Source organism: Magnolia sinica, chromosome 1, assembly GCF_029962835.1.
Source record: "Magnolia sinica isolate HGM2019 chromosome 1, MsV1, whole genome shotgun sequence".
Taxonomy (NCBI): Eukaryota; Viridiplantae; Streptophyta; class Magnoliopsida; order Magnoliales; family Magnoliaceae; genus Magnolia; species Magnolia sinica.
In genome coordinates this window covers 128,217,583-128,227,423 of record NC_080573.1, presented here as the reverse complement: position 1 = coordinate 128,227,423, position 9,841 = coordinate 128,217,583, and the positions used below count along the sequence as shown (strand labels likewise).

The following is a 9,841-nucleotide window of genomic DNA, read 5'->3' as shown; positions in this document are numbered from 1 at the left end:
GGTTCTTAGGGCTATTCTAGGGTATGCTAAGGCTTCCTAAAGTGATTCCATTAAGGCGTTTTCACGTCCAAGGTGAGAGAGAGAGAACAAAAGAAGAAGAAAGAGATAAAAGAGAGAGAAAGCTTGTGGAAGGGAGGATTCTGTTCGTAGAGGTGATTTACTGCGCAGTCGACGTTTGATCTCTCCATTTTCATTATTCACTTATTGTTCATCCACTCCTATGTGAGTGAAGAATGTTTGATCCAAGCAGTGTGTGCTTGTGATCGGTTGTAACGTTTTACTTCATAGTGAATTGTTGCTCTAGACTAGGTCCCGTGGTTTTTACCTCTTCGAGGGTTTTTCACGTAAAATCTTTTGTGTCATGTGGTTTGTGCTTTGATTTATTTCATTGCTTTATTATATCCCATAATTCTAGTGTTTTGGGAAGCGAGATCCTAAGGTTTTTTGTGCAATGCTCCCAAGACTCATCTCCTTATAGTCTTCTCCTGTAACTTCCAGTTCTGGAAATGGCCGGTGCTAGAATCAAGAGCTGATGAAGCAGGCCCAAGATACAGTCCCCTGAAATTCAATGTGATTTCAGGTGATCCCAACACTCTGGTCATTATGTAGAATTCATCCTCTAACATCGGCGCTACAAGCTGCCATTTGTTCATTAACATTGCTAATGGATTTCTCGCACTGCGCCTATCAACAATGAAAGTAGTGACCTTTTCCGGCACCTGCACCAATTGAATCTTCCTTGCATAAACCGCACCCCACATGCCGCCTCTGCCACCTCGAATTGCCCAGAACACATCCTCTCCCATGTATTCACGGTCTAACACTTCTCCATCTGCATCCACGAGGATCGCATCAACGATATTATCGGAAGCCACCCCATACTTCCTAGCAAAAAAGCTGTTGCCACCTCTGCTGAAGTGGCCACTGCATCCAACGGTGGGAGACATGCCAGCCGTAAATGCATGATGGTTGCTTGACGCTCCAATTGCATAGTCGAGCTCACCCACTGTTGCACCGCCTTCAACCCAAGCTGTTTCGGATTCTAAGTCAATCGTGATTTTGTTTAAGTTCATAAGATCTATGATCACATACGGTATGTCGACATACGAAGATAGACCCTCAAAACTGTGGCCCCCACTCCTTAGTCGGATCGTCCACGACCCTTGATTGCAACATCTAACTGCGGTCACTAAAGAATCTTTGTTTTCAGGCAAGATGATTGCGGCAGGCTTAAGGACGTTGGGTCCAGCAAATCGGAGATTGTTCAAAGAGAAATGAAGGAGGTGGTTGTAAGTGGTTGTGTTATATGTGGTGTAGTTTTACAGTCCTCCAGAGGATAGGCATGTAAGGAGATCTTCGCCTAGGGCGCAAGTTAGCAAGGAGAGTGTCAGGAGGAGGAAGATGGGGTTTCTATGAATTGCCATTTTGGGAGAAACGGAAAACGCGAATATACAATAGAAGCACGCTTTTACTTTAACTAGTAGAGGTGCATACCTCTTTAAAATCACTAGACAAAGCAGAAGCGGACTAAGTGAGACCTCGGATCCACCGAGGTGGGTGGGATCATTGACTGTGGGGCCCACTGTGATGTATGTGACTACATCCATGCCGTCCGTCTGTATTGAAAGCTCATTTTAGGGCATGGTCCAAAAAATGAAGCAGTTCCAAATCCAAGATGGACCATAGTACAGGAAACAGCGGTGATTGGGGTGCTGTTTTCCTTCCCGTCGGTTCAGTTTTTGTAGAGTTTTTCTCTTCCTTGAAGGTTATATTTTAACCTTCTTGTCCAGTTTGTGTCACATGATAGGTGAGGCCGCATATTTTTTGCTAGGCCCACCCGAATGGCTGTATATTTTGATGATCAATGAAATCCCTCTAACTAGTGCCTTTATAAAAATAAAAATAAAAAATAAAAAAAAGGAAACAGTGGTGATTGACCATTAAAAACTTCTCGTGGGCCACAAAAGCTTTGTATCAAAATGATATTTGTGTGGTCTCTTCATCTAGGTGTTTTTGACCTTATCAACAAGTTGGATGGCAAATAAAAATTCCGGTGGAATCTATAAAGTTTATAATGGTGGAAATTCAATCACAACTCTTTCCTATGGTGTAGTCCACCTAAGATTTGAGTCAGCTTCGTTTTTAGGATCATGCCCTAAAATGAGCTTTCCAATGTTTAGTTAGCGTGGATTTTTTTTTTAAATTTTTTTATAGAAAGGTGGAAGCACATCCAGGGATGGCTAAACATTTTTGGGGGCCTTAGGCAAGTCATAAAAATGATGCTTTTTATTTTAAAAATTAAAAAAAAATTAATAAATTTAAAATTAATGAGCAATAAAGTAGGTAGTTGTGGTCTTAGGTTTTAGGAGAAGAATTTATTGGAAATGATGCTATTATTTTGAAAAGAGACATAGATTTAGACTGTTATTATTGATAGTGCTAGTTTCTAGGATTTGTTTTTTATTTTCAATTTCAAATTTGTAAACTAATTTTTAGATGTTTCTATTTTGTAGGCCTTTCAATAAGTTTTATTTTAAAAATTTTAGATTTTTTTTTTCTTCTTAATTTTAATTTTACTATAACATAGGACCTTCATAATATAAGAAATTTTAATTTTGCTATCATATAGGGCCTTCATAATTAGGGGGCCAAAGGCGGCGAGCACATCACCCGAATTTTTATAGTCATGAGTAGCTGCTTTTATGACCAAGTGGGAGGCGCAAGCTAAGAACACCCGGGTCTTCCTGAACAATGAGACCTTTATACACTTCCTCATTTTTTTGTTCTTATCTGCTTTTGTCCATGTATAGCTTATAAATTTTTATCAACAAAGTTACAAAGGGTGTGCTTTCACTTTATATATATATATATATATACCCACACTTTTTCGTTGCTTTTATATGTTTTAACGGTGTTTCACATGATTTTAGATGGTATGGCCCACCTGAGTTCTGTATACGGCTGATTTTTGAGATATCCCATAATTTAAAGGGTACCCATCAAATGCATGGTGCTGATGGTTGACACGCATCACGGTGGGGCCCACATAGCTCGACCTCACGGGAGCTAATCGTGAGGTCGAGTGCATAGTACCTTTTCCCACACACACACACACACACACGATAGGTGCATTATATTATATATTTAGATATTAATGTCATTATATAAACGATAGGTGCATTATATTATATATTTAGATGTTGTCATTATATAAACGATAGGTGCATTATATTATATATATAGATATTGTCATTATTGTGGAGAAATATTACTTAGTAGACATTGGGTATGTTGACCATTCCTCAGGATTCCTTCCCATGTACAAACTCTTGAGATGGGTTGAAAGATTGCTGATTGTTTCAGGAATTAGGATGTCGAGATGTTAGGATGTGTTGGAATAAAATCAGTTCCTTTTTAAACTTCGTTTTTTTCTTTTTAGGATCTGTTGGAATAAAATCTGTTCCTGTTTTATATTTTAAATGAGTTTTTTGTCAGGATCTTTTGGAATAAAATCAGCTATTTCTCCTCTTATTTTTTTAATTTTTTTTTTATTTCCTTAAATTGGAATATGATTCTTTTCTTAATTGAATGGCCATAAACGTTGCATTGGAAATTCTTTTTAATATGCATTTTCTTTTTTTTCATTTCCCTTGTATTCATGCAAATAAAGGCCACAGCAGTTGAAGTGCTAAAAGTGTTAAAGGGAAAATTGGGCCCTCTTTCTTGTCATTGAAAAATACTAAGGGCCAATTTTGTCATTTCAGAGCAGCCCGCTTTCCTGTTGGAAGAGAAGATGTCAAAAGCACATGGATGTTCTTCTCATGTCCTCATGTTGGAAAGGAAGCTGCAATTGACTTTATGTTCTATATATTTTTTTTCCTAATGACAGCATGCATTGGTTGATAAATCTTTCTCCAATCAAAAGTTACAGGCTCTAGTTTCGTTCCGCCGCTGATTTACACATGCATGGGGAGTTCACGCCACATTGCCATCGGGACCAGTAGCAGTTGTGTCTCTCCTTCTGGGGACTTTGCTACAAAATGAGGTTGATTCTGTTAAAAATCCAGATGAGTATCTCCGGCTTGTATTCACTGCAACATTCTTTGCTGGGAGCACTCAAGTCACACACTTGGATTTTTTAGGTAATTGAACGATCTGTTTTACTAGTTTTCCATACCCTTGTTAACTTAAAAGGTCGGTATTCTTTGTTAAACATTGATGATTCTGGTAATGTTTACATATTAGGATTCTTGATCGATTTCCTATCTCATGCGGCCATTGTTGGGTTCATGGGTGGGGCAGCCATCACAATTGCTCTGTAACAGCTCAAAGGTTTCCTTGGCATAAAGAATTTTACTAAGAAGACGGATATGATTCCGGTTTTGTGTTTGGTATGGAGTTTTGTACATCACGGGGTATGAAAATCTACTGAAAACGACTGTTATTGATAGTATTTAAAAGCTAGGATTTGAGATGGAAACCAACCAACTCAAAACTAGCAACCATGATAAGTCAATTAGGTTGTCCAATGACTCAGTCAAGCCAAAACTAAATTTCCCAAAGCTTATGAGTTTAGAAGTACAGATTGCTGTCATTTTTCCTCACTGACTGCTTTCTTTTACTACATTCGCAGTGGAATTGGTAGACAATCCTCATAGGATCAGTCTTCTTGGTTTTCCTTCTAGTTACCAAATACATTGTAAGTTTTTTCTCTTTGCTTCATATTCCTTGGACTCCATGCTTGTGGAAGGTCTCCTTCTTACATGACTCAAAATTGTTACAGGGGAAGAAGAAGAAGAGCCTTTTCTGGGTGCCCGTGATCGCCCCTTTGATCTCTGTTATTCTCTTGACCTTTTTCGTGTATATTACACATGCAGAAAAGCATGGTGTTAAAATTGGAAATTTCCGAACTTTGTAGAGTTAACATCTCTATTTTATCTAATATTAGTCAACTAATAGTGCTGCAAATGTCTGAAAGGTGAAAGACATACAAAGGGGTATAAATCTGTCATACTTGGACCAAATTCATTTCAGTGGTGAATTTGCTGTGAAGGGATTCAGAATTGGTGCAGTGGCTGGTATGATAGCATTAACTGTATGCCTACTCCACACACATAAAGAATCCTAATTTTTAAGACATGCTGCTTGCAAACATCTATCTGCAAATGCAAGACAAGTAGTCACACACATGTGAGATTCGGGCCCTTCATAAGGTAGGCCCCAAGGTGAATGCCCCCTATTCCAAAAATCAGGCCAGTTCATGCACAGGGTGGCTGCGCATGTATATTGAATGAGGAACATTTGATTTTCTAACCATCTATTGTTTCATACATGTGTGGGCCACCAAGTGAGTGGACTGGACTGAGCTTGTGAATATTCACCATTGAGCCCTCTGGATGAATGGTTTGGATCTCACACTGGAGTTCTCAGATTGGTTCATATAAATGCAAAGCCACACCCACTTGTTACAATTTATAGGGAGATTGAAGTTGCTTGTATTTGATATAAATTTTTATTTTCAATATTGTTATCCATATGGTTGTTAATGACTTGGGCCTGGGTTGCCTTTGTTGTGGATTTTGAACTGATTGGATGTGCTTATCTTGCTGGCCCTATTCAAAATTTCGATTTTGCTAAGCCCAAGCTTTGCCCATTGACAGTTGTAGTTATCCAACTGTCTACATTTCATTTATCTGTTTTTTCCTTTTTGCTGATTATGGACCAGAACAAGCTGAAGGTCCTATTGTCCTCATCTTAGCACCAACCAGGGAATTTTTGTTTTGAATCCCTAATTAGGGATTTGTAGTGTCGATTCCCTAATTGAAATCATTGAAAACATTAATTGATCTTTTATTGAAAAGTAACTTTTAGTGTAAGCAGTTTTCTCACTATGATTTTCGGCCGATAGTCTATCCACATGTGACCCATCAGATCAATACTCCTGAGCATCAGAGATGTTTGCCACATGTACTTTGATGTAGGAGCTTCATGGAAGTTGCATCAGAGATGTTTGCCACATGCACCTTGAGGAAGGACTAAGGAGCTTTATGGAACTTGCATCGACCCAAATATTAGAATTCTGCTTTGGTCATTCACTTGCTTCAAAAGGAGTCGAGTCAAGAAAACACAGCTTCGTTAAACCCAAATATTTCAAATCTGCATTTACAACCAACCTACTTCTTAGACCTAAGCACAAGTTCTGGGTGAGATTTGTTGAGCCCACACATGAGTGCACAACAACATGCAGCCACATGTGCCAATATAGCGTAAGGTGCAAGAACAAAGCTTTCCATAAAGTAACGTACGTTGCCTAAAACTTCTGGCATAAGAGTGAAGTTGTTTCACACCTCAAGCGGACCTGCTTCAAAACAAACGTATATATAGAAATTTGTATTACCCTATTGTGCCCCATTGAGGAATGAAACTTGTATTTTGTTTAAGAAGATCTAATCACTGTTGCCCTCTGTTCGTAGTGGGAAGGTTAATGCTCTGCCTACATCTATGGCCCATTGAATTGCGTTTAATCACAATACCAAAGCAATACACTTCCTTAAATTGTGTTTAATCACAATATAGTTTTTCTGTTTCTATTTCCAACACCATGCTTGTGTGTCTTATATTAGTTACGTCCACAGAGATGTGAGGCCTAAAAATTTTCTACAGGATCAGAGAACTTGCTCAGATACCATGTTGACTGCAGACAATTTGAAGTGATAGAATGGAAGATATGATATTTATAAACCTCTAGTACCAAATGCAGGAAGAATCTAGAATAGCTAGGAGGATTGGAGAGATCCAGAAAGCAATATAGTTGCAAGTTTGCCATCACAAAAGAATTACAGGAATGCCATTACAAATCATCCCTCAACAAGTACAGCTTTGTCTGTTAATATGCATGGGTGATTGATCTTTCTCAAACTATCTGGGTATCATGAATCCGGGAAAATCAGTACCAGTTCATGTGAAATGGATCGATTATACTTTACCTGGCCGTGCTTCCATTTGTATGTTTTACTTGCATTTCTAAATTTGAAATGGTGATGTATGGAGTGAACCAGTTGTAAGGCTTCCCCTAGGATCTTGAAGAGGACCTTTGGTCATAAGGTTCTAGTTCTTACACATATGTTGATGATTTTACCGGCATGAACTTGAAGAATGTCAACATCAGTGAGAAAGTTTATTCCTATTCTGATTTGTAGAGTAGACGAGACTTATTTCTCCTCAATGAATATTTCATGGTAGTTTTAGATCTTGATTTAATATCCCAAATGGGTTGTTTGTTATGGGTAAGTTGCAAGGAAATTGAAATCTGAGCCATAAAACTATATGTTTGTCCACTCAATGGATTAGTGACTTCTAATACTTCCATTCTCTTTACACAGGCCATCTAACTGGAGGAAAAAGCGAATCCATTTTCACGACTTCATGTTGGGTGTCTATAGTCGCCTTCAAGTAAGAATTTTCACGACTTCATGCTTAGTGAGGCATGCATTTCGTGAAAAAGAGGCACGCATAACAAGTGATTTCTTGTTTAGAAGCCTGCAATATAACTTCATGCAAGCCATGTACCATCTGTTCATTCCCTCACATTTATATAACATAGTTTGTTATTCCTCTAATTGATAACGTTTGCATTTGAGTAGTTTGTTATTCCTCTAACTGATAATGTTTGCATTTGATTATCTTAATATTGGGGCATGTTGTTTGCTTGCAGTCGATCAGAATGCATCATTAACATGAGAGATGCATCAGAGTAGACTTCCTTTTTCTCTATCCAGGGTCCCTGTACACTGGAGTAGACTTCTACAAGAAGTTGTGTCGAGTATCCATTATTCAAAGGTGAGCTTTTATGCAAGTATTGAATTTGGATTTTTGGCATTAAAAACTAAGCAAGTATTTTGAGATAAATATGACATTTTGTTTCAAATAGGAATGCAGTCACTTGATATCAATATTCAGCCCCTTGACTTTATAATGACATATTGAAATAGGAATATATGTGACTATTTCATCAAAGCTTTATTCTTTTAAAATGTCTATACTATTGTGAAGCTCTTCCTGTAGGTTTGTGCTGTTTGTGTTGAACTCTTGCTAAGAACTTCAATTTCCATGAAACTCCATGGATCTTAATTTCCAAGCGAATCTGTTTCTATGGAAACATATTTCTTGTGAAAGAGATTGCCTAGGCTGCTTGGGTACTAGGAAAGCCATCCTCAGGCATTCCTCAAAAGCTTATTTGGTTTCTCAAGAGCCACTTTGCAAAGCAAAAGCCAACTGCATTGTTTTGCAGGCTTCTTCAGTGTAAACATAGGCTTGATTCTTCCATAACACAAATGTTGATTTTCTCCTCTTTAATTCAATTATATTTTCTGACCAATTGAAAAGGAGTTTTGAGTCTCAAGGTTCAAGATTGAAGAATTGAACTTAAGACTTTTTCGGGTTGGAGAACCAAGTATGGTAGAAAGTTGAGTTTTCTTGTTTTATCTCGTTTGTTTTATTTAGTGAAAGGAAGTAATTTTTAAATATGTGATCTTTAATTGAAATTGGCCATTTCTGTAATGGTGTTTCCATAGCCACATGTTTTTCATAGCTGATCAGGTTCATTTTCCCACTTCGTTGTGGTGGAAGACTGCTGATATTGGTTTATTTCTTCCTATTATCTCTTCATGCTTCCTATGATGGATGCTTGCTATAGCCATCTATTTCATCTTTAATTGCATTGTATTTTAGTTGATATGATTCTTTTTCACCTGTGCTTACAAGCTCTGCTTCAGAATTTTTCTCTATAATTCTTTGTGAAACCTTTTATCTAAGCTGCAAGTCATTCATTTGTTGCACCAACCTTTTATCTAAGTTACAAAGGTGATGCATGATTAAAATTGGTTTGAATTTCTTGTGTATTTCATCTGTGGAGGTATTTAATTCACTTATAGAGTAGGTGCAGATGTTGCATGATTAAAATTATGTTCCTTTTTCTCTCTTAGTGAGGAGGATGGTGCAACAATGTTACGACTTGCCTCTCATGAAAAGATAACCATTTGGGTTCATCCAAGAAGACTGGGTTTGATGTCTACTTCTCCATGGCTAGGGGGAATGCCACTTCCGCCTCCTATGGAAATGACCAAGTGCTTCGACATCAGCTAGTATGCCATTGTTATTAAGGTGTCTCTTGCTTGATTTTATACATTAAGGATCCGTTATCATATTCAATTTGTAAGATGCTAATGGAATAACCTGGAACAGTGGCTAATGGCTAAGATTTGTTTTGTAGGTTAGAACTGAATGGTAACCATTCTTTTCTCTATTGGAAGCTCCATACTTCCGCAGGTAGGGCCCACGGTAATGGTCTTTTTGTTGGTGTGCAAGTAATCACAAAGTGTTAAGGTAAGCAGGAACTGATTTGAGCATGAGAATGGAGAAGCTTCAGCTTCAAAATGTTAGCAAGTATGAACAGCTAGGAGGCAGGAGCAGGAGCACAAATCAAAAACACAATTCAAAGTGACAGTGGCACCTGGGTAGAAAATTTTGCAACCGAGGTTGTGCAGTTCTTATGCTGTTGTGTTTTGTTTTTTTTTCGAGCATGAGCATGCTTATCTGACATCTTTTATTATTGTTTTTTTTTTTTTTTTTTTGAGATATTCGAGTACCCACAAGTGGTGAAATCCCACTACGGCGTGAGTGTGTGGAGGTGAGTGTGCGCGTGTAAAAAAAAAAAAAAAAAACCGCATAGACAACACTATGAAGCAAGGTCGCATCCACACCTATACAAAACAGATGAATGATAAGGATTGCCTGAAATCGGATCCATCTCAATATTTCTCCACGTACGTGTAAGGCAAGG

General features: G+C 38.0%; 1 long non-coding RNA gene and 1 pseudogene across 1 annotated transcript; one reads left to right on the top strand and one right to left on the bottom strand.

Moving 5' to 3' along the window:
• Positions 1-464: 464 nt before the first annotated feature.
• On the bottom strand, positions 465-1,424 carry LOC131249347 (reticuline oxidase-like; annotated as a pseudogene).
• A 2,831-nt stretch (positions 1,425-4,255) lies between these two features.
• LOC131219236 (uncharacterized) lies at positions 4,256-5,311 on the top strand. The gene is made up of 3 exons (XR_009158080.1): positions 4,256-4,415; positions 4,634-4,699; positions 4,784-5,311. It is a non-coding gene; the product is annotated as an uncharacterized LOC131219236 (long non-coding RNA).
• Positions 5,312-9,841: the final 4,530 nt, after the last annotated feature.